This window comes from Mandrillus leucophaeus, unplaced genomic scaffold (genome assembly GCF_000951045.1).
Source record: "Mandrillus leucophaeus isolate KB7577 unplaced genomic scaffold, Mleu.le_1.0 Scaffold645, whole genome shotgun sequence".
Lineage (NCBI taxonomy): Eukaryota > Metazoa > Chordata > Mammalia > Primates > Cercopithecidae > Mandrillus > Mandrillus leucophaeus.
The window spans coordinates 1,762,043-1,784,915 of record NW_012106975.1 but is presented as its reverse complement, the minus strand read 5'-3'; the positions used below and the strand labels follow the sequence as shown (position 1 = coordinate 1,784,915).

General features: G+C 37.3%; 1 protein-coding gene across 2 annotated transcripts in view; it reads left to right on the top strand.

The window, feature by feature from the left end:
* The window catches only part of DISP1 (dispatched homolog 1 (Drosophila)), a 206,324-nt gene that overhangs the window by 155 nt on the left and 183,296 nt on the right, over positions 1-22,873 (top strand). The gene's annotated exons all lie outside the window — the stretch shown is intronic.

The window sequence follows — 22,873 nt, the reverse complement described above, 5'->3', positions numbered from 1 at the left end:
GCCAGGACTGAGAACGGGGAACCAGGAGAGCCCTAAGGGCAGCCGTGAGGAGCTGGGGAGGGAGGCACCGGGGACCCTGAGGCCAAAGAGGCCCTGAGACTGGAGGTTGAGGATGACATGGGGCAGAGATGCATCCCGGAGGAAAGTAGTCATTCGTGGGGGCGTGTCCCAGGTCCTGGCGGATTGTCTGCGAGGGTGGCATGAGATGGCAAAGGTTGGCTTCTAGGGAGAGGTTAGAGAGGAGGGAGTCAGTCCTTCTCTGCGGGTCGTAGATGAGAAGGGCGTCTTGACCTTACGAACCAGAAAGATGACCAGCCACCTATTGGATGCTGAACTCCTACTGCTTCATTTGCAATTCATTCACTTTTTTAAAAGAAATCTATCCCGCTCCGCGCGTGTGGATTTCGGGAAAATATTGTATATTCCTAGGGACCGCTTGAACTCTTGCTTCACCCACATTCTGCGTTTCTTTGTCAAACTGATAGTAGTTAAAAGTTCTCTTCACCCAAGGAAGCCAACCAAAGTTTTCCTTTTGAACTCTTCTCTACCCTGCAGAGTTTAGCTTGTCTTATTTCCTTTGTCATGGGATGAACTAAATGCTTTTAGAATTATGGTGATAATCACATGGAAAGCCAGTGCTGTCAATGTTTGCAGTTGCAGCTCATTGTTTTTCTGCCCAACTTTCTAACACATTTTTTCTAAAAGCTATTTTGTTGGGTTTAGTCTTTTAGTTTAACCAGTAAAGGCAATTTTACATCAGGGTGCAGCAAATTACTAGCAGTTCTTAAGATATTACTGTTCCTTTTTATTTCTGCTATAAGGAGAATATATATATATATATATATATATATATAAATAAATATTTGCCATTATCAGTGTTTTAAAAAAATATTGATAACCCAAGATCTGTTGTTACACACACATTAGCACATTTAGTTTTCCCAGTGGCCAGTGTTTGGTATGTGGGCTCATTATTATTACCAAAGGTAATTATTTAGTTGTTATTTACCTTGTATTTATGTTTTATTGGATGTGATTAATATGTGCTTCCTAATCTACATAATATGATATCTCACTCAGTGTAATTAGAAAGGAGTAGATGGTAGTTGAATTGGATTTTGTCACAAAGTGGGAAGAATCATAACACTGTCATTGGTGAAGGGTGAGAATTGATGATTGCTTTGCGTGTTTCGGGTGTTTCATATTTCAAATGTTAGACGTTTTTGTTTTAAAAATTACTGTATTATTACAGGTAACTTTTAGATCAGATTTGGTGGTCTGACTTGAACTAATTCAGGAAAACTAGAACATTTTATATTTATTGGTACTGCGATGTCTTGCTAGCTTGTAAATTCTTGATGGCCTTGAATATCTATGCTTGAGTGAAATACACAGTTATAATGTCCTTATGTTTAGGAGGACTGCTGATATTTACAAGTGTAAAGCAAGGCCTAAACATAAACAGTGCCTTGATATGTAAATGAGCATATTGAATAAGTTTTCAAATTACAAAATGAAGAGATAACACTGATCTCTAAAGTAATTGAATTAACTGTCATGTTAATTTCTGTGTATGTCTCAATTTAATCTTATTTCTTTAAGTAGACAATATTGTTTATCTGATAAGGCTTGATTTTATTTTTCTTCCGCCTTTTCCCACGGTTTTTGAGAAATAAAGCACTTGAGAAAGCATGCAAGTCTTTAGACATTAGTTCATGGTTGGAGGAAGTGCTCGTTGTTGAAACACAAGAGCACTTGCCCTCTTGGGCAAGTTGGGCTAGCCATATATATGAATGGTATGTTGAGGTTTGATTGCCCTGTATTCTGGAAAATCTTTGGAATTGTATTCTTTCTTCTAATTGTTTAGTAAATTTAGCTTTCTATCTAGGTAAATTATTTTTGTTATTTCATAGGATTTAGATGTATTTTACAGTTTAACCAATAATGGCAGTTTTCAATTAAGTACAGTGAACTGCTGGCTATTTTATAGATTCACTATTTCGTTTTATTTCCGAAATATGTACAGTGTCTGTATTGGAAGAACTATCAAAATAGGTATAACCAAAACACTGTCTTCATATATACATACATTTGTCTTCCTTAATCTTTAGTTTGTAAAATATGAAGTAATGTGCTAAGTTGAGCTCGTTGGTTCTATGCTCTTTGGTTATCAATTTTCTTATATAGTACGTTCTCAATTATCTGCATACCCTAGTTAGAAAGCCATTTCCCGCCACTTGATAGAATCAAGAATATTTGTTACAACGGGGAAGTACAGTTTTTGGACGAGGAGCTACCAAAGAGTGCTGATCTGCTAACTTATGGTCCAGCTGCTGCACTGCCTCTGATGAAAAGTGTGGCCCTTAATGAGGTTAACTCACACAGGGTTGACTGCTTTTAGTATCACTTTCTGTCCTTTTCTTCTGGTGAGTTAGGCCTTTTCTCCGATAGTGACCAAGATGACTTGGGTCTCAGAGTGATTCGAAAGGGGATGAGTCACTGCAGTCCTGTTAGTAGGGCCCTGTCCATTCTGCTGAATGTGATCCCATAAATCTTGGCACATTTTCTGGCCTCTAGGCATGTAGTTATGACTGTGAACCTCTTGTTTAGGTTGTTGTTTTAAAAATACTTTTAACACTAAATCATAATTTGTTGGATTATGTAAGTAGACTCAGTTTTGCTTTGAGTGAGGCATCACATGACACTATAGATGAACTTTTCTATTAAAGTGATAGGCTGTAACTCACAATGGCAACTATTATAGAAAACACACTGATTGCCCTTAACCTTTGTTGTTATTATTAGTTTTGTTTTTAATTTTGAGAGCCTAAGGAATAGAAGAACTATTGGATAAATGATTTGCATGGGGGGTGGGGGAAGTTGACCACTACCAGTGACATACTAGGGGTCTTGATGGTGGGAGCTGTCTGCTATAGTTGGAAAGAGTATTTTAGCACTGAGGTTTAGAATTGCCAGCTCCTGGTGACAATATAGCAGAAAGACTTTTAGTTGGTTTTATTACGTTTTTAAATACCACACAGATGATGCACTCCTTGGTTACCTGCAGGTGGCTGGGAGGGGAATCCCTCCCACCTCTTGTGTGAATGACCTGGTGGAGCCTCTTGAAGCAAAATAGTACCAGTTTGATTTTCACTGTGTTAGTGTATCATTATGGTTCTCTGGAGAAACAGACCATTATCACATATATATGTGTATTTGTTAAAGAGATTTATTTTAAGAAATTGGCTCATGCAATTGTGGGTGTTGGCAAGTACAAAATTTGTAGGTCAGACCAGCAGGCTGGAAATTCAGGCAGGAGTTGATTCTGTAGTTTTGAGGCAGATTTCTTTCTTCTTTGGGAAACCTCAGGTTTTGCTCTTAAGGCCTTCAGCTGAGTAGATGAGTCCTACCGACATCATGGAAGGTAATCTCCTTTACTTAAAGTCAACTGATTGTAGACATTAACTACGTCTACAAAATATGTTTATAGCAACACCTAAATTGTGTTTGATTAAATAGCTGGGTGCTATAACCTAACCATGTTGACACATAAGGCTAACCATGACAGCATTTAAAATACTTTTGGTGTATTAAACTAATATGGGCATATAAAATATTGCATAGTCAATAGGAGAATATTGAAACGGTTTGGCTCTGTGTCCCCACCCAAATCTCATGTCGAACTGTAATTCTCAGTGTTGGAGATGGAGTCTGGTGGTAGGTGATTGGATCATGGGGGTGGTTTCTAATGGTTTAGCACTGTCCCTCTAGTGCTGTCTCATGGTAGAGTTCTCACAAGATCTGGTTGTTCAAAAGTGTGTAGCATCTCCCCCTGTGCTGGTCCTTTCTCCTGCTCCACCCATGTAGGACACACCGGTTTTCTCTTTGCCTTCTGCCATGATTGTAAGTTTCCTGAGGCTTCCCTAGCCATGCTTCCTGTACAGCCTGTGGAATTGTGAGCCAATTAAACCTCTTTTCTTTTTAAATTATCCATTCAGGTAATTCTTTATAGCTGGTTGAGACTGGACTAATAAAAGTATCGAAATTCATAGCCCAGTTACTTTTTAAGGGATTTAAAAGCAGTGAAAACCTGGGTTTTCATCATGCCAAAGAATGGAAAATGGACAATTTAATGGCCCCTCCACTCTCTGACATTTAAAAGTTACTCTCTTTTTGTGGTTTTAATATGTTATATATACATATATATATAGATAGATATATATACACACACACACATATATGCATCTGTGTGGTTTGTTTTTTTTTTTTGAGACAGTGTCTCGCTGTGTTGCCTAAGCTGGAGTGCAACGGCACAATCTCGGCTCACTGCAACCTCGGCCTCCTGGGTTCAAATAATTCTTCTGCCTCAGCCTCCCGGAGTAGCTGAGATTACAGATACTGGCTACCATGCCTGACTAATTTTTGTGTTTTTAGCAGGGACGGGGTTTCACCCTGTTGGCCCGGCTGGTCTTGAACTCTTGACCTCAAGTGATCCACCTGTCTCAGCCTCCCAAAGTGCAGGGATTACAGGTGTGAGCTACCGCGCCCAGCTAATACGTTGTATATATATTTTTACTTTAAGGTGTTTAAAAACATTTTTAAATTTTGTAACTATTTTTTTTAAAGTTTATGCTCTTGCTAATCTTTCTGCTTAAATATTTAGATCTGGGAATTAGTTTTGTACTTATTTAGCCTGATTCCTCTCATTTATGTTCACCAAAAGGGTCCCAGAAAGATGATTTACCCAGGTACCATACCTAGTAAAAGAACCAGATTTTGAGGCCAGATCTCTTTGTTTCCAATCCAGTGCCCTTTCTGTTACAAAAGTAGTTATAGTTAAGTGAAGCTAATCAAAGGCAAATTTTCTGTAAGGAGGGTGATTTTCAGTCTCTATTTAAGGGAGTATGAATTGATTGTTATGAGAATGGAGGTGAGATTCGGGCTATTCAGTTATATTAGGGGAAGGAAGAGCAGAGAGTAGATACATCATAAAATATCTAAGTAGACTACATAACTCCTTGGGGCACATAGTGAAGTGTGATACCCATGGGGCTTGAAGGGATTTGCAAGCTAGCCATTGGGTGATTCACAAGGAGTATTTGAAAAGACCTTAAGGATAGGGAACACATGGACCAAGAGAAGTTACTGAGAGGACTTCCTTTCTGGAGGCAGTTAAAGATAGGAAAGCATGGTGCTTTTGGAACCCAAGTACTTGGAAACCCTCCAGAAGAGAATTTTAAGGACTCCTTGGGGGATAGAACATTATAGGACATAAATGGATATTCTAGAAGCTTGCCAGGTTTCAGGCATTAATTTGAGCTGAATTATGGTAATAATAATAATTGTCATTTGTTGCTCACTTGCAATCTCAGCACAGTTAAAAGAGACCTTAGGCAAGTTACTGAACTTTATGCTTTACTTGCAAAATATGCATAGTAATACCTACTGTACATAGTCATTATAGGAAATACAAGATAATGTATATAATGTGCTTAGCATAATGCCTGCCACATAGTACTCAAGAAATTGTAGCATTTATTTTACATGGCAGCTGGCTGAGGGTGTTATTAGAAAATATCACTAAAATGAGATCCCTTTTTCCTCCTACAGCTGTATGTTACTCCCACAGGTCTTTTTTATTTTTATTTTTTAAAATTTATTTTATTTTATTTTTTTGTGACTTCAGAAATATGCTTATCCATCCCACGGGTCTTTGGCATGCTTTTGCCTTCAAGTTTATAATTTCTAAGCAGGTGCGTGTGTCTGGCCATATGTAGAGTACTTCTCTACCTCTGTGATCAGCAGGGCTGTTGTTTTTGAATGAACAATGCACCTTTTGGCTGTATTTCATTGCAGGTTCCATCTCTTCAAACTGAAATGATGTTCTTAACTACAGTGCTATCTCCAATTAATTTTATTCCTCTTCTTGCCTTTTTTTTTTTTTTGCTTTGGAATGTAACTATTCAGATGGGGTTGGGAAGAGGAGTGGAAAGCACAAGCATTTGAAGTAACATTTTTCTTTAAAGGGTTCTTCCCTTCAGGTTTTGAGTAAACAACTATTTGAATAAAAATAAACTATTTTGCCAGATGCCAGCTCCAAAGATAATTGGTTAAAAAAGACATTTTCTGGGATGATGCATCATAAGATATGAAAGCACTTAAGGATTTGATATGGTTTGGCTCTGTGTCTCCATTCAAATCTCATCTCGAATTGTAATCCCCATGTATTAAGAGAGGGACCTGGTAGAAGGTGATTGAATCATGGGAGTGGTTTCCCCTATGGTGTTCTCAAGTTCTCATGAGATCTGATGGTTTAAAAGTGGCAGTTTTTGACCAGGTGCAGTGGCTCATGCCTGTAATCACAGCACTTTGGGAGGCTGAGGTGGGTGGATCACTTGAGGTCAGGAGTTCAAGACCAGCCTGGCCAACAGCCTGACTCTGTCTCTGCTAAAAATAATACAAATATTAGCCAGGTGTGGTGGCGGGTACCTGTAATCCCAGCTACTCAGGAGGCTGAGGCAGGAGAATTGCCTTGAACCTGGGAGGTGGAGCCTGCAGTGAGCCAAGCTTGTGCCACTGCACTCCAACCTGGGTGACAGAGACTCCATCTCAAAAAAAAAGGAAAAAAAAAAAGAAAAAAAAAAGTGACAGTTTTCCCTGAGCTCTCCCTCTTTTCTGCCACCATGTCACCATGTAAAACATGCCTTGGTTCCCCTTCACCTTCCACCATGATTATAAGTTTCCTGGGGTCTCCCCTGCCATGCAGAACTGTGAGTCAATTAAACCTCTTGTTTACTCTTGTTTATAAATTACCCAGTCTCAGGTAGTATCTTTATAGCAGTGTGAAAATGGACTATACAGGACTGAATGACATATTTGGGCTTAAGATCCAGTAGTGAGATTACTAGGTAGGAGGCATAGAGTATCTGCCTTAACTTTGTAGTGTAATTCTTTCTGAACCAGACCTGGAAACCATTTCACTTGCGTTCAGAAGGTTGGTAGAATTTGCATTTGAATCAGAGTGACTTGGTATGTTTAGCTATCATTCTCAGGAGCCTTTGCAGTGCTTGAAGATTTATTTATTAGGATTTATTTATTAGCTTTTGCAGTTCTTTCTGGAACCCTTCAAGCTTGACAAGAACCTCTCTATATCATTTTGTATGCTAGGTTTTAAATTTAAGTTGAGAAATTTATGTATTTCTACACTTATAAGCAGAAAGAGTTTAGCAAAGCTTGACAGAGGCTTTTGAGGGAAGAAGTAAGTTTGCATGTTTTTCCTATAATTCCAACTGTTTTTTAAAGATGTAATTAAATAAACATTGAATTTTCAATGATAATGATTTTCATAAATGATTTAATACAATTTGATCATGAGATAGGACAGCTGCATATATCCAGACCTCAGTGTTTCAAATTATAAGGTTTTCTGTTTCACGGTTCTACAGTTGATAAGTTTTGGTAATCTACAGCACCATTTCACTTTGAGTGAGACATGCTGGCAAATTATTGCCGCTAAAATATCAGTGAGTAGTATGTTGATCATTATATTTGCTCCATAGCCTTTGGTGGACCTTCTTAAAATCTCCTCCTTTTCTCTGCTCTGTTACTTTCTCCTTGGTTAATGATGCTTTCTCATCTCCTAAGTGTCCATACATTAAAGTCATACATTTCTCTTTCTTGTCCCTTAACCTTTCTCCCAAAGGGAATCTGCTTCTCTCCTGTTAGCTAGTCTGAATTATCTGAGTTAATTCAGAATAAATAGTGGAATGACTGATAGACCTAATTCCAAATTACATCAGGATGCAGAGAAAAGGGAACACTTATACACTGTTGGTGGGAATATAAATTAGTACAGACTCTATGGAAGACAATATGGAGATTTCTCAGCGAATTAAAAGTAGAACTACCATTTGATTCAGCAGTTCCACTACTGAGTATGTACTCAAAGGAAAATTAATCATTATATCAAAAAGATACCTGCACTCAGTATGTTTATTGCAGCACTATTGACAATAGCAAAGATACGGAATCAACCTAAACATCCACTATGGATGACTAGATAAAGAAAATGTGATGTACACACAACAAACACACACGAATACTATGCAGCTTAAAAAAGAATGCAGTCATGTCTTTTGCAGCAACATAGATGGAACTGGAGGGCATTATCTTAAGTGAAAGATATCTTAGAAAGGCATTATCTTAGAAAGTCAAATACTACATGTTCTCACTTACAAGTGCTAAATAACACATACACATGGAAGTAGAATGTGGAGTAATAGTCATTGAAGACTGGAAAAGGTGGGAGAGGGTGAGGGATGAGAAATTGCAAATGGGTACAACGTACATTCTTTGGGTGATGGTTACACAAGAGGCCAGATTTCACCATTATCCATGTAACAAAACTGCACTTGGACGCCTTAAATTTATGCAAATAAATAAAAATAAATAAGTAAAAAGCAAAAAAAAGTGTATGTATTTTGAAGTGAAGCTTGTAAAACTGAAAAGTTCTGTTCACCTAAAGAATTAGCAAAGTATTTTAATATATGTAGATTGCTTCCTTGTTTACCTTGTTGCTTCAGATTTCTTTCTTTCTTTCCTTTTTTTTTTTTTTGACTCCCAGTATCTGAGAACATATTTCTTCCCTATAGGAGTTGAGAAGAGGAGGAAGAATAATGGGAGGAGACAGGACCTTTTTCAACTTGACAAATAGGTATAGCTACTTCTCATACGTTTTTTCCCTCTCCAGGTCCTCAGAATCTCATTACATTTTTTTGTTTGTTTATTTAAATACTCCCTGATGAAATACTATATGCCTCTTAGTTGCAGTTTCCCATCTCCCAACTTGTTATAAGATAAATACTTCTAATTTATATATTAAGTTACATATTAATTTATGAAACTTATTTTACCTTGTTTTTCGGAACAGTAATAAGTTTTATTGACATGATAAATTTTTTCCACCAAACAGGAAAATTCACCAGTAAATGTGTTGAAAATGCCTCTAATGATATTGGCCTCTATTTATTGATCATATATGCCAGACACTGCACTGCAATGAGAAATGTAACTCATTTCTTACAACAACCCTTATATAGGGTAGATGTTTATATTTAACTTTTGGAGTGATTAATTTGTCTAAGCTTGTGCTGCCTGTGAATGGTGGAGCTTATTTTAAAGCCCTTCTGCTTTTGCTTATACACTATTTTCTTCTACATTTCAGAAGCACCTTAAATGATTTGGTGCTGATACTTAAAGTACTTTTTAGAAAGAGTTAGCAGCATGTTGATTCTACTTTTTTTTTGTATGTCTTCATACTCCTAAAAGTGTTTTATTTTCCTTTTGTTCCACTGTAAGCATTTGTTAAATGTAATTCATTTATTTTTTGCAAGGATGGTACCATAATTAATGTAGCATCTAGCATAGTTGAAAGTAGCAGATACTTTAAAAATATTTGCTGCATTGATTCAAAACAGTAACGAAAGGAGAGGTGGCAGTTAATGGAGGGGGGCTCTTCACATAAAAATTCGTTTCTGTTGGAATGTAAGGCTGGAACCTTTCTCATATTACAGCATGCTGCAGGGCAGGGCTAGAATCCAAGGTTTGATTAAAATCACCCAAACTCTTTTTTCTTTGCTTTACAACCCCAAGTTATTGCCAGCTGAAAAGGATAATGGAGGGTAATGATGAATGTGTTTCCATATGCCGCTGCTGCTGCAAAAAATTTTTAGACAGTTTCATTTTTTTAAAACCTAGATAAAAAGACCACTTTGAAATGAAGAGTAAATTAGTGGCCACTAAATGAGTGGTTATTAGATTGCTGCCCTAGAAGCCTGTTCAGGTGATGCTGATGGTGGTTGCTGCCAGTTAACAGTTCGGTCTCAAATAGTTTCTCCCCAGGGGTGGGGAATGTTGGTGGTGGGGGAGGTGGTGGTATAAGAATTCAAGCATTCTTCAGAGTCTTTCTTTTTCATTCCCAACTGTAGGTTTTAGACAGGGGTGTTACTTTTTCAGAAACTGCCTAGATTTTCATAGGCTGTCAAGGTCAAATATATTGATTTAGCCATTTCATAATATATACGTATATGAAAACATCATGTTGTATACCATAAATATATACAATTTTTATCTGTCAGTTAACAAATTTTAAAAAAGAAAGTCAAATGCAGACTAAACTTTAATAATTTTCTGCAATAGATCCTTTTTTAACTCACTGGAACCTGGGAGAACTAAGCCATTTGGAATAGCCTGTGTCTCTCTCTCTCTCTTTTTTTTTTTTTTTTTTTTTGAGATGGAGCCTCACTCTGTCACCCAGGCTGGAGTGCAGTGGCACGATCTCAGCTCACTGCAACCTCTGCCTCCCAGGTTCAAGCAATTCTCGTGCCTCACTCTCCTTCTGAGTAGCTGGGATTACAGGCGCCCACCACCACACCTGGCTAATTTTTTTTGTGTATTTGGTAGAGACAGGGTTTCACCATATTGGCCAGGCTGGTCTCAAACTCCTGGCCTCAAGCAATCTGCTGGCCTTGGCCTCCCAAAGTGCTGGGATTACTGGCGTGAGCCACCACTGTGCCCAGCTGAATAGCTTGTATCTCTAATACATTGTTATCCCAGCCTCCTCACCCCCTCAGCAGTTAAACTATGTGCTGGGCAGATTGAATTGCTGTGCTTACCAAATTGTTTGTTTTTGATACTGGGTCTTGCTCTGTCACCCAGGCTGGAGTGTAGTGGTGAGATCATAGCCCACTACAGCCTTGACTTCTGGGCTGAGGCAATCTTCCTGACTTACCCTCCCAAGTATCTGGGACTATAGGTGTGCAACACCATGCATGGCTAATTTAAAAACTGTTTTGTAGAGACAGAGGTCTCCTTTCATTGCCTGCGTTGGTCTTGAACTCCTGGGCTCAAGCTGTCCTCCTGTCTTGGTCTCCCAAAGTGTTGGGATTATAGGCTTGAGCCACCATGCCCATCCTGGGTTTTTCTTCTTAGTATAGTTGATTATTCCTCATGGTTGCCCCTCAAGATGACTTCAGCAGCAGTATAGTATAGTAATATTCCTTTAGTCCTTTAAGACTATAACCTAATTATTAGTAATTAGAGCTCTGGGCTCAATTGCAGATTAGTAGTGTCCTTTACACATTAATACTTTTTTTTTTTTTTTTTTTTGGAGACAGGATCTCACTGTATCACCTGGGCTGAAGTCCAGTGGTGTGATTACAGCTCACTGAAGCCTCAACCTCTTGGGCTCAAGTGATCCTCCCGCCTCAGCCTCTTGAGTAGCTGGGACTACAGGTGTGTACCACCATGCTCAGCTATTTTTTTTTGTTTTTTAACTTCTTACAGAGATGGAGTTCTACTGTGTTGCCCAGGCTGGTCTCAGACTCCTAGGTCAAACGAGCCTCCTGCCTCAGCCTCCCAAAGTGCTGGTATTATAGACTTGAGCCACTGCACCTGGCCTACACTTTAAGAATTTTTTTAATGATTTGTGGTTGTTTGGTATTGGCCTTTACGTTATTATATATCTGCTGAATGCTGTGTGATGGGTATTAAGATTATCCACTCCTATCAGGGAGCTACTAACTAAAATGTAATTTCTTTAACCATTGAATTTGGACAATCTGACTTCAGAGTTTTAGCTCTTAACTCTTTTACTATAAAGCTGATACCTCCCATTTTATAAATAATATAGCCCCTATTTAAGATTTCTAAATATAACATTCCCCCATGTCATTTTCTATTAGAGTATATGTATATATGCAAGGTTTTCCATTTCCATTCTAATAAAACTTTCATCTTTAGTTTTAGTGGTTGCCAGTTGGTTTCTTGGAAGACGTTTTCTGCCTTTAGCATTTTTATTTCAGGTAAAAGGATTGTGTCGCCTTGATGACTTCTTGGCATATATGCTCTAAAGTTAGTCTTTTGTACCGGTAGAGACAAACAGTTAAAGCATGTACAGTACTTCTTTTGGATTATGTTATAATTTGGGGGACAGATTTGCCATTTGAAGTTTGTCTCAGATACATAATTTTTATTCTGTAAACGTACAGATGGTGGAATTCTGGAAACATCCTGTGTTGAAGAGAAAAATTCCACTCAGAATTTAAAATTGGCCTTGGAGAATTATAAAAAGGGGTAGGGGCATGGATCATCCATATGTGGGTTATTGAATTAAATTTATCACTTTTTTTATTCTTAGAGTCAACTTTTATAATACTGTTACTGGGATTGCTTGACTTACTAAGCTTTTACTGCACACTTTAATTTTGGGAGTACAGTTTCTAAACTCCTGATATAATCTTCATGCAACAAGATGTTATTTTATCAAATTTTGGTATTACATGCTCATTCTTAACTGTGACAAATTTTAATAGGTGAGTTATACATCTTTAAATTTATATAATTAATAATCATTCTTTTTTATTTCTAGAACTGAGGTCAGGGGTAGTTAGCTATCTGAAAAGTAACAGCTGGGTTTTATTTTATATGCATTGTTAATCGTGGCATTTTGCTGTGGAAGGGGCATTTGCATTCGATTTAACTTAATCTTCCTTGTGAAAATCTAAACATATTTAAGCATAGTTTAGGAATAATAAACTTGAGGTACTACATATAATTTGATTTAGAAGCTTTTTAATCCTGAATAAGGAAGGAGTACATAGAAAGTCAAGGAAAAATTCTATGTAATAGTTGTGATACTCAAGCTGAAAATAGTCTGATCCAGCAGTGTAAAATAATGACCTCCTCACTAGTTGAGCATGCTTCCGTGTCATGAAATGAACAGGACAGGAAAAGGTATCTGTGTACAATCTTTGTTTCAGGACTGTACTAGGTATAGTGTACTTGCATGTTAACTCAAATACTAGGCTAAAAAGTTTGTATTATTATTCCTCTTTTAAAGATGAGGAAACTGAAATTTTAAAAGTAGGTGACTTATCTGTGGTTAGAAGAAATATATGTAGATTTGTGATTTATGCCCAGAATATCTGACTCCAAGACCTAAATTCTTTCTACCGTATCATATACTTTCTTCTCATCTTTTGTTTGTTTTTTTCCCCCCCCTTGAACTGTGTTGGAAGTTTTCTATTTCTTCTTTTCTCTATGGTTACCATAGAATTGTTAATATGCATACTTAACAAAGTCTAAATGTAAATGCAATCTTTATCCTTCTCCTGAACCTCCTTCTGACAAGAACTATTTTTATGAGACATTATAGTTTTGGGACTTGATCTTTCAGCCCCAGAAATAACAGCGTTTAGATTTACCCATATGCATTTACTCTTTTTTCCCCTGACCATTCCTTCACGTGTATCGATTGTAAGATTAACTGTTTTTTAATTTACCCCCCTCAGGAGCTTTATGTGAGACGGTCTTTGCTCAGGCTCTCCATTTTGTACAGGCCCTCAAGTTTTGCTGCCTATTACCCTATTTTCTATAGCTCCTGTCCTCCATCAGGTTCGTTCCACCAGGGATATGTTGATTCCCCAGGGGAACATTGGCTTCAGCACTAACTCACCTCTCTAGACTTGTACTTTTTAAAAAATTATTTCTGCCCTTGAGCATTTCTCTTACTTTGTTGTTGGCTCTTCCATACATTAAAACAAAATTTTAAGCACTTAATACAACATTTTTAGATGATCTCCAGCCATGGGGCTGCATTGCCAGAAATAAAAGTCCACGTTGTCATTGTGCTTCATGGGAGTATTTTGTATTGAACCTGTGGGCTGGGGGATGCGTAGAGGATTTTTTAAAATTTATTTAAAAATAAATTTCTAGTAACTGATAAAACTCTTTCATTTAGAGTCATAAGAAATGAACTATTTGTTTGATGAAGAAGCAACAGATGACTTCCAAAAAGCACTTTTGAAAACTCCCCTTACTGAAGGTTTATATTAACTGCCCTCTGGAGGAAGAAAAAAAATCTGAGAAAGATCTTTTAATAGTACATTAAGTATGTTTTCCCTTGCATCTTTTTCTAAGATAAACAAGAACCAAGGATTACTTGCTCTGTGCATGGGATGCCATGTTGTAAAGTTTAGGTAGCAGATGCTCTAAGAAAATTTGTAACATTAAGGCTGAAATTACCATGAAAATGCCAAAACATCTTGGTATTGGAATTTTACAAAATTTGTTCTTAGGACTTAACTTCTTATATCAGTTTTCAAAGAGATGGTAACTTACTTCATCAGTTCTCTTTGAATTTTTTTTTTTTTTTCATGAGATAGAGTCTTACTCTGTTGCCCAGGCTGGAGTGCAGTGGCACGATCTTGGCTTACTGCAACCTTTGCCTTCCCAGGTTCAAGCGATTCTTCTGCCTCCTGAGTAGCTAGGATTACAGGCATGCGCCACCACGCCTGGCTAATTTTTTGTATTTTTAGTAGAGATGGAGTCTCACCATGTTGGCCAGCCTGGTCTTGAACTCCTGACCTCAGGTGATCCACCTACCTCAGCCTCCCAAAGTGCTGGGATTATAGGCATTAGCTACTGTGCCCAGCCAAGAAATAGAAAATAACTTTAGAGCAGTATTTTCTATATTCTGTTTTTTTCATATATTCTCATATGATTACCTACATAGGATATATGTGTTGTGTTTTGCTTTGCTTACCTGATAGAACACTGTTAAAAATAATATTTTAATTGAAAAGATGTTTAACTCACATTTTTTAATGGGTTAAGGTTAATGTTTTGAGGTTTTTTTAGCAGATGGTATTGATTTAGTGTTTTTGGCAATAATTTTGTTAGCACTGATAGAAAAGATGAGGATTTGAAAGGAAACAATTGCTTGCTTTGTAAGTTGTGATGTTCAGTAATGACTAAGTACATTCATTTGCACAGCCAGTATAAACTCCAGATGATTTTTTCGCTGCCTGTTCCTTAAGTGGGTCATGTGATTTAGTGTTTATCACTGACTTGAATATCTTCAAGTTTTACAAACCACATAACTTGACCATGAAATCAAGCAGCTCTTTCAAAGGACTCTTTGAAAGTATATTTTATTTTTATTTTTGGGGTCATTTCAATGAAAATAAGATTGTGCAATTTGTGTATGGGTTTTGGAACTTTTCTCCCTTCCTTTCCTTCTTTTTATTTCATCTTTCTTTCCTGCCTTCTTTCTTCCTTCCATCCTTCCTTCAACCTTCCTTTGTTTTTGAGACAGCGTCTCGCTCTGTCACCCAGGTTGGAGTGCAGTGGTGCGATCTCGGCTCTCTGCAATCTCCACCTCCCAGGTTCAAGTGATTCTCCTGCCTCAGCCTCCTGATTAGCTGGGATGATAGGCACGTGTCACCATGCCCGGCTACTTTTTTGTATTTTTAGTAGAGACAAGGTTTAGTCATGTTGGCCAGGCTGGTCTCGAACTCCTGACCTCAAGTGATCCTCCCTCCTCGGCCTCCCAAAGTGCTGGGATTACAGGCGTGAGCCACAGTGCCTGACTCCTTCCACCCTCTTTAAAACAAATTTCAATGCAGAGATTTCTGTGGTACTTTTTGGTTGGTCTTCCCAACACGGTCTCTGCCATTAGCAGTTAGCTTTTAGCAAGGCTGATAGGCCATTCACTTATTTTATAAAATCAATTTGTGTATATGGTATTTGGTGGCCGTCTTTCAGAGATGACAGTGACTCAAGTGTCTGTGTGACTGTGACTGCTGCATTTTATTTAGATCTGGTCCTTTTTGTTCTAGGCATGATGGGAAAGGAGCCTAATCCCTAAAGAATGATATCTAAATTTGTGAAGAACCCGCCTAAATTGTTATGGTGGCACATGTGACTGATGGATCTTTTGGATTTGAATGCCTGTAATGTTTTAAATATATGTTTACTATTAAAATTGTTCCTGGATTCCTTCTTTCTTCTGTAGGATATGTGTATGGATTAGTTGTACAGAACCATTAATATGCTGACCTTTGTGCAAATGTGAAATACTTCTTTAATGGTTCTTTTAAAAACTGGGTTCTGTCAACATTGAGAAATTCAGCATTGTTATCTGATAAGAGTTACTACCCCATTTTAAGTATTGATTAGTTTGACATATGTATGGACACATACACATGTGGAATCATAAATTAGACAATGATATGTAAAAAATGGGGAGATTATTTCAGAGGTAGTAGGTTTATTTTTGAATAATAAGTGTATCTTAAATTCAGTAAATTAAATATATAATAAATGCCTATGGTGTATAGGAACTACGTTTGATGCCAGGTAGATTTATAAATAGCTGTAAGTTCTTATTTCTTATAGAATAAGGAATTGTCCATAAAGACCCTATAGCTTAGAATTGCTGAATTTAATAAGCTCTATACTTTTTGTCATTTTTTGTCACTTTTTGTCAAAAAAAATAAGCTTTTTGTCATTACTTTTAATGGCAAAAACTGCAATTCTTTTGCACCAACCCAATAGTAGTTCACATGAGAGACATCACAAGACAAAGAGATTAGAGAAAACTTTATACATAATGACTTGGGACTGGTACTTGAAGATAGGATTTGTAGAGGCATAGAGGCGTAGGGGACAAGTACCCAGTAGAGGAAGCCTGGGACAAGATGGGAAGTTGCAGCATGTGTTTGAGGGACCAGTTTGGTTATAATATATGAGATACATTTTAGAGAGTAAGGGAAGATAAGATTGGGGCTAGGACACATAGGACCTTGAGTACCATCTTGAGAAAACTCTGAAGTTTGTGAAACACTGAGGTGATTGATCATCTATTCATTTTGTAACCAGTTGAGTATCAGTTGTGTGCCAGGTACCAATTAAGCAGAAAAGTAGAGTGGGTAAGAATCACATAGCAGCTGGGCATGGTGGCTCACGCCTGTAATTCTAGCACTTTGGGAGGTCGAGGTTGGTGGATCACTTGAGGTCAGGAGTTAAAAACCAGCCTGGCCAATGTGATGAAACCCCGTCTCTACTAAAAATTCAAAAAAAATGTGGTGGGCACCTGTAATCCCAGCTACTTGGTAGACTGAGGCAGGAGAATCACTTGCATGTGGGAGGCGGAGGTTGCAGTGAGCCGAGATTGCACCACCGCACACCAGCCTGGGCAATAGAGTGAGACTCATCTCACAGGCCCTGGGGCAACTAAACTTCCAAGTTTAAGTCTTGATTTACTACTTGTTGGCTTAATGACCTTGTGTAAGTTTCTTAACCCTCTCAGACAGGTCTAAGTCTATCTGTGATGATAAATTTGTTAAATCATCAAGTCATTGATTTTTATAAAAATTTCTAATGTTAAGGTCTAAGAAATTGTTATAAGAACTTTCATTTTTGGTTACTGGTCTAAGAGATAGAGAACTATTTTATTATTAATATAAAAAATTTTAGTATTTCACAGAGAAGTTTTTTAGTTGAGACCTTTTAAAATGCAGGATTACTTTAGCTATTTTGACTTCTTTTGGATATTCTTGAATTTAATTTTAAGTCAAATTTAAAATTAAAAGGAAGGCCGGGCACAGTGGCTCACACCTATAATCCCAGCGCTTTGGGAGGCTGAGGCGGGTGGATCACCTGAGGTCAGGAGTTCGAGACCAGCCTGGCCAACATGGCGAAACCCCGCTTCTACCAAAAATACAAAAAATCAGCCAGGTGTGGTGGCTCGTGCCTGTAGTCCCAGCTACTTGGGAGGCTGAGACACGAGACTCACTTGAACCCGGGAGGCGGAAGTTGCAGTGAGCCGAGGTTGCACTGCTGCACTCCAGCTTTTGTGACAGAGGGAAACTCTGTCTCAAAGAAATAAAAAATGAAAGTAAATGTAAGTTAAATTAGATTACACACATTAAATTTAAATTTAAATAAGTTGAAAATTAAAACCCAAACACACCTTAAATAAATCACAACCCAAATAATCTTGTACCCATCTATCTCTTCAACTGGAGGAAGGAATTGAGGACATGGGAGTTGTGTGTTTGACTTCTGCGAACACAAGGTAGATGTTTATTTGTTGTTGCTGCTGATGTTTAAATCAGAAAAGAAGGTTAGAAACGCATACTGAGTAGGCAGAATTACAACTTCCACCCTCTGTTATAGACAGTTTAGGATAGATATCTGATTGAGAATAGACTTTTAACAAAGTGATAAGAGTTGAGATAAGTCACAAATATAACTTTACTACTGTTCATATTAGTGTAGCAAAAGTGTGGATATTATTAAGTAGGTTCTTCCGTACACTCTTTTTGTTCCAGGACATTTCTATGGGTTCTGATCAGTGGTATTTAGTGGTATTTAATATTTGTATGCCCCACGACCACCCTCTAGTACCCTACATATTTATTACTATAAACTAACTTTTGATCTCTGATACTGTGGAATAGTTCAGTTATATATTCAAACTGTGTGGCAAGACTTGCAGTGGAGAGTATAGGAAATGGGGTTTGGCCTGAGGAGAAGGGAAAGGCTTGGTGCTGTGCCTTGTTCTTTAGAATTTACATCCCTTTAATTGCTTTCCTCCTATGACCATTGCTTTGCCATGACTGTGTAAAACTATGGTATGATGTATGAGTTATGAGGTGTTCATTTCAGATGTTATGCACTGAGCTCTAATTAACTTGACAGAAGCCAGATTCATTTTTATGCAGAGACTTTTAGTATAGTAGATTTGGAGCTAGAAGACCTAGGCTTGAACCTTGGCTCTTTCTCTTATTATTTGTGCCACAAAATGTAGGTTTTCTTAATCTGTTTTCTTATTAGTAAAGAGGGAATAGTCATTACCGTCGTAGGTTGTTGTGAGGTTGTTGCAATAAGGCTTAAATGAGATGCCAAGAAAGCATTTTATAAAATTCTAAAGAGCTGTTTAAATGCCCAGTGTCCTTGGTACATGGTGAGTCTTTGGAGGCATGCAGTGTGTCTTAAGTATCATTTGGAGCAACTACAACACTAAGGCACAAATTTTTAAGTTGTAAGCTCTGTGAGTACAGACTTTGTCTATTTTGTACTGCTGCATCTGCAGCATCTTACAGAATGGTGTTTATTTATTTCTAAGTTTCAAAACTTTAAAACATTTTTCTTCTGCTTACCCCATTTCCTTAGAAATTTGATGATTCTTTCTTCATCTTCAAAAGAAAAAGAAAAAAAGATATTAACAGAGCATAGCACCCTGTCCTGTAGTTGGATAGATAAGCTAACTCTTTGTGGGCTGGTCCTTAAAAGTAAAGAGGGAGGGTGGTTACAATGGGATTCTCTTTTAGTTCTATTTCTGCCACAAATAAAAAGAAACAAGATAATAGATGGGAACCTGAAATGAAAAATGTTTCAGTAAAACTTAGAGAGATAGGCAGGAATTTAGGAATAGCAGTTGAATGAAGAAGCCAGAATAGGAGTTTGGGTTGGGTCCAGGGAAAGATGATCTAGACCATAAAGGCGTACACGAGGTCTTACTATTGAAACATTCTGTCACAGCCAGGTAGGGCACACTAAGCTTATACATGGAAATTCAGACTGCTTTAAAAAATGGTACCCTGTTTATATTTTTATGTATGTAAATCAGCATTCCTGTGGTGATAGAGGATAGATAAGATTATATTTTCAGATAGTATCCCTATAATTCTTTTTAGTAGGTTAAATATACGCTTCAAATTAGTTTTCTGAGAGTGAATTATTTGACTCATCCAGGCTCTGTTACACATGAGCTGTGCGATATTGGGCAAGTTATCCAACTTACTTGACTCTGTTTTTCCCATGCCTTAAAGTAGAATAATACTTCCCTTGCAGAGTTGTTGTTAGGATGCAAAACAATGCATGTGAAGTACCTAGTGCAGTACTAAGTGCACAGTAGGGATTCAGTTAATGGTGGGAATTATTATTTTTTGATCTAGGCTTAATGTATAATTATTTGTATATCATTTGACAGTACTATTGATATAGTATGAACATTCCAAATGTTGTTGGTCTTGTGGGTTTCAGTGTTTGTTTTTAGACTAAATATATATTATGTTTTCCTTTCATAGATTTCTGAGAGAGCAGACACCATCTTATTTCTGTTGAATTATATTTAGTAACTCAAAAGGCATATACCAAGCTGTCAGAAGCAGCTTCATTTAAAAGGTAATTTCAAATTTCGAAAGGGTCATTTACTCTTTAATTTTACTTGGATTATATTTGTATACTTGGCATAGATAATTAATGGTTCTCTTACACTAAATTTGATTCATTCAGACTATAGAACATCCCTATTATATCATATTCACTCCGTATTGGAGTTTTTTTCTTTTTTAAAAAAATCTTTGGTAATACAGTTGATTTTCCAGTCTCAATGAGCACTACCATGCTATATGACATGAACAATGTAAATAATTTGTTTCCTTGCAAATATTTAAAATTTTTTCCCAAATGATTTTAAATGTATTTTGTTTAAATGCAAAATACCAGGTGCATTTGGAATCATCTCAGTGGGGAACTTGTTACTGGAGTAGGAAGGAGAGAAGCTGGAAAGAAGTTGTATGCAATGACAAATTTTTATACTACTTTTAGGCAACCTTGACATCTATTTAAAAATCGAGTGGCCGGACGCGGTGGCTCACGCCTGTAATCCCAGCACTTTGGGAGGCCGAGGCAAGCGGATTACCTGAGATCAGGAGTTTGAGACCAGCCTGGCCAACATGGTGAAACCCTGTCTCTACTAAAAATATTAGCCGGGTGTGGTGGCACATGCCTTGTAATCCCAGCTACTTGGGAGGCTGAGGCAAGAGAATTGCTTGAACCTGGGAGGCAGAGGAGGTAGCAGTGAGCCGAGATCGTGCCACTGCACTCCAGCCTGGCAGACAGAGTGAGACTCTTGTCTCAAAAAATAAATAAATAAAATAAATTTTTAAAAAATTTGAACTTAATTCAGCAGACTTCCTAGATCTCTATCTTGTATTTAAGATAGTAGTAGCAAATAGAGCTTTTAGTGGACTACGAATAATTTTGACTTTTGAGATAGGAGGAATAAGTTGTTTTATTTTCTGAGGGCACACTTGGTACCAGAATCTTTAAGTGACCATGAAATGAAGGTAAACATAATTGGGGGAAAAAACAGGCTTAAATTCTTTTACTCTCATGATGTTTGTAAGTAAGAATGCTAGGTTTTAGAGATACACAGAGAAACTACTGTGACTGTGAAGGTTTCTTCCTGTAGCTTTATGCTAGTCCAAAGACAACATTACTTCATGAATTCTCAGTAAATGTACAGAAGTGGTAATGTGTGACCAAACTTTAATATCTGCTTGGAACTAGTGCTTTCTTATCATTTGGAAGAAAAAAAATTATCATTTTAAACCATTTAACATCTGGGAATGACTATAATTATGACAGACAAACTTTATTTTCACTAGAAGATAGAATAGGATAGTGAAAAGAGCACTGGAATGAAAATCAGGAACCCAGGGTCTCTACTTGCCCTTTTTTTTCAGTAACTGGCTATGGGACCTTAAACAACTCATTTAATCTCTGAGTTTTAGTTACTGTGTAAAATGAGAGCATTAGAATTAAATATCAAGGTCCTTTCCACCTAAGGGAAGGAAATTTTGTAATAAAACAAATAGTATTAAGGAGGACACCCAAGACTATTTGGTTAGAATCATCCAGTTGAGCAAGAAATTAAAAAGAATATATATATATATATATGGTTATTTAGCATGATTTAGCAGGGAGATAGTATGGGATCCAGAGACAGAAGAGGAGTTGAATCCTGGCTTAATCATTGCTGGCTATGTGGCCGTAGGCAAATAACTCTGATTTTCAATTTTCTTATCTTTAATAGGGATTATAATACCTACCTATGACAGAGACTGCCAGATATACTCCAGTAGCCATTCTGCGTTTCTTCTTTTCAGAAATAAAATTTCTAGTCCTGCCTGAAGTTTAAGCTAGCCCATGACTACCCAAGTGTTTCCAACTGTGTTTCCCAGGTAGATGCTGGTAGATTGGGCCCAGTAAGTTTGGGCCATTGGGATGTGCAAGGAAGAGATGCGGGCAACTTTTTGGGTCATCTTCTTAAAGAAAAACCCATGTGTCCTGGATGTCCTCTTTTCTTTTTTCTCTTTGGCTGGGAAATGACAAGAATTAAAGCAGCAGTCTTGGATCCAGAGATGGACGCCAATTGATGAAGACGGCAGAACTGACTGGCTAGTCTGGGTTCCCTGGAGCAGAGCTGACTCTCCACCCTAGGTTATCCATTTACTTTTGCACTGTTATGTGAGAGAGAAATAAACTTCTATCTTCTTTAAGCCCTTGGTTTTTTTTGGTATTTCTTTGTTACGGCTGATTAGTCTACCTAGTGGCCTAAACAAAACGCTACCTTAAAGAGTTGTGAAGGCTAGAGATTATAAATTGCCTAGTTTAGTGGGTGACACATTATCAGTAGGTGCTCTAGCAGTGTTATCTATCATTTGTTAAATATTTGCTTCCCATCTATTGTGGGTGGGAAGCAATGCTAAATGTAACCATGGAAATAGTTTCTATTATCAGTGGATTTAAGAACAATTAAAACAAGGATTCTTAACAATTTAACAGAAGTATATAAAATAACTAGCAATAGCCAGTTAGAGAACAAAATTTTATAGTGTCATTCATAATGGTAACCAAAAATATAATTTATCTAGAATGAAAAAATAAGAAATGGGCAAGAAGACTTTTATGAGAAACAGTTTAATTAAGACCAAAATACCATAAAATTTATGGAGAGCTATTTCTTGTTACTTAATGTTATAAAACATTGTTTCTCACAAAGGTTAGTTTATAGGTTTCATTAATGTTAAAAACTCAAATATGACATAATGCATATAATGAAAAACATTGGTTCCCTGGTCCACCCTTTCTCATCCCTGAATGGTTATCCCCAGAGGCAACTACTTATAATCCTCTCGATATTATGCTGCCATTTAAAATTTTTTCCATTTTAATCATG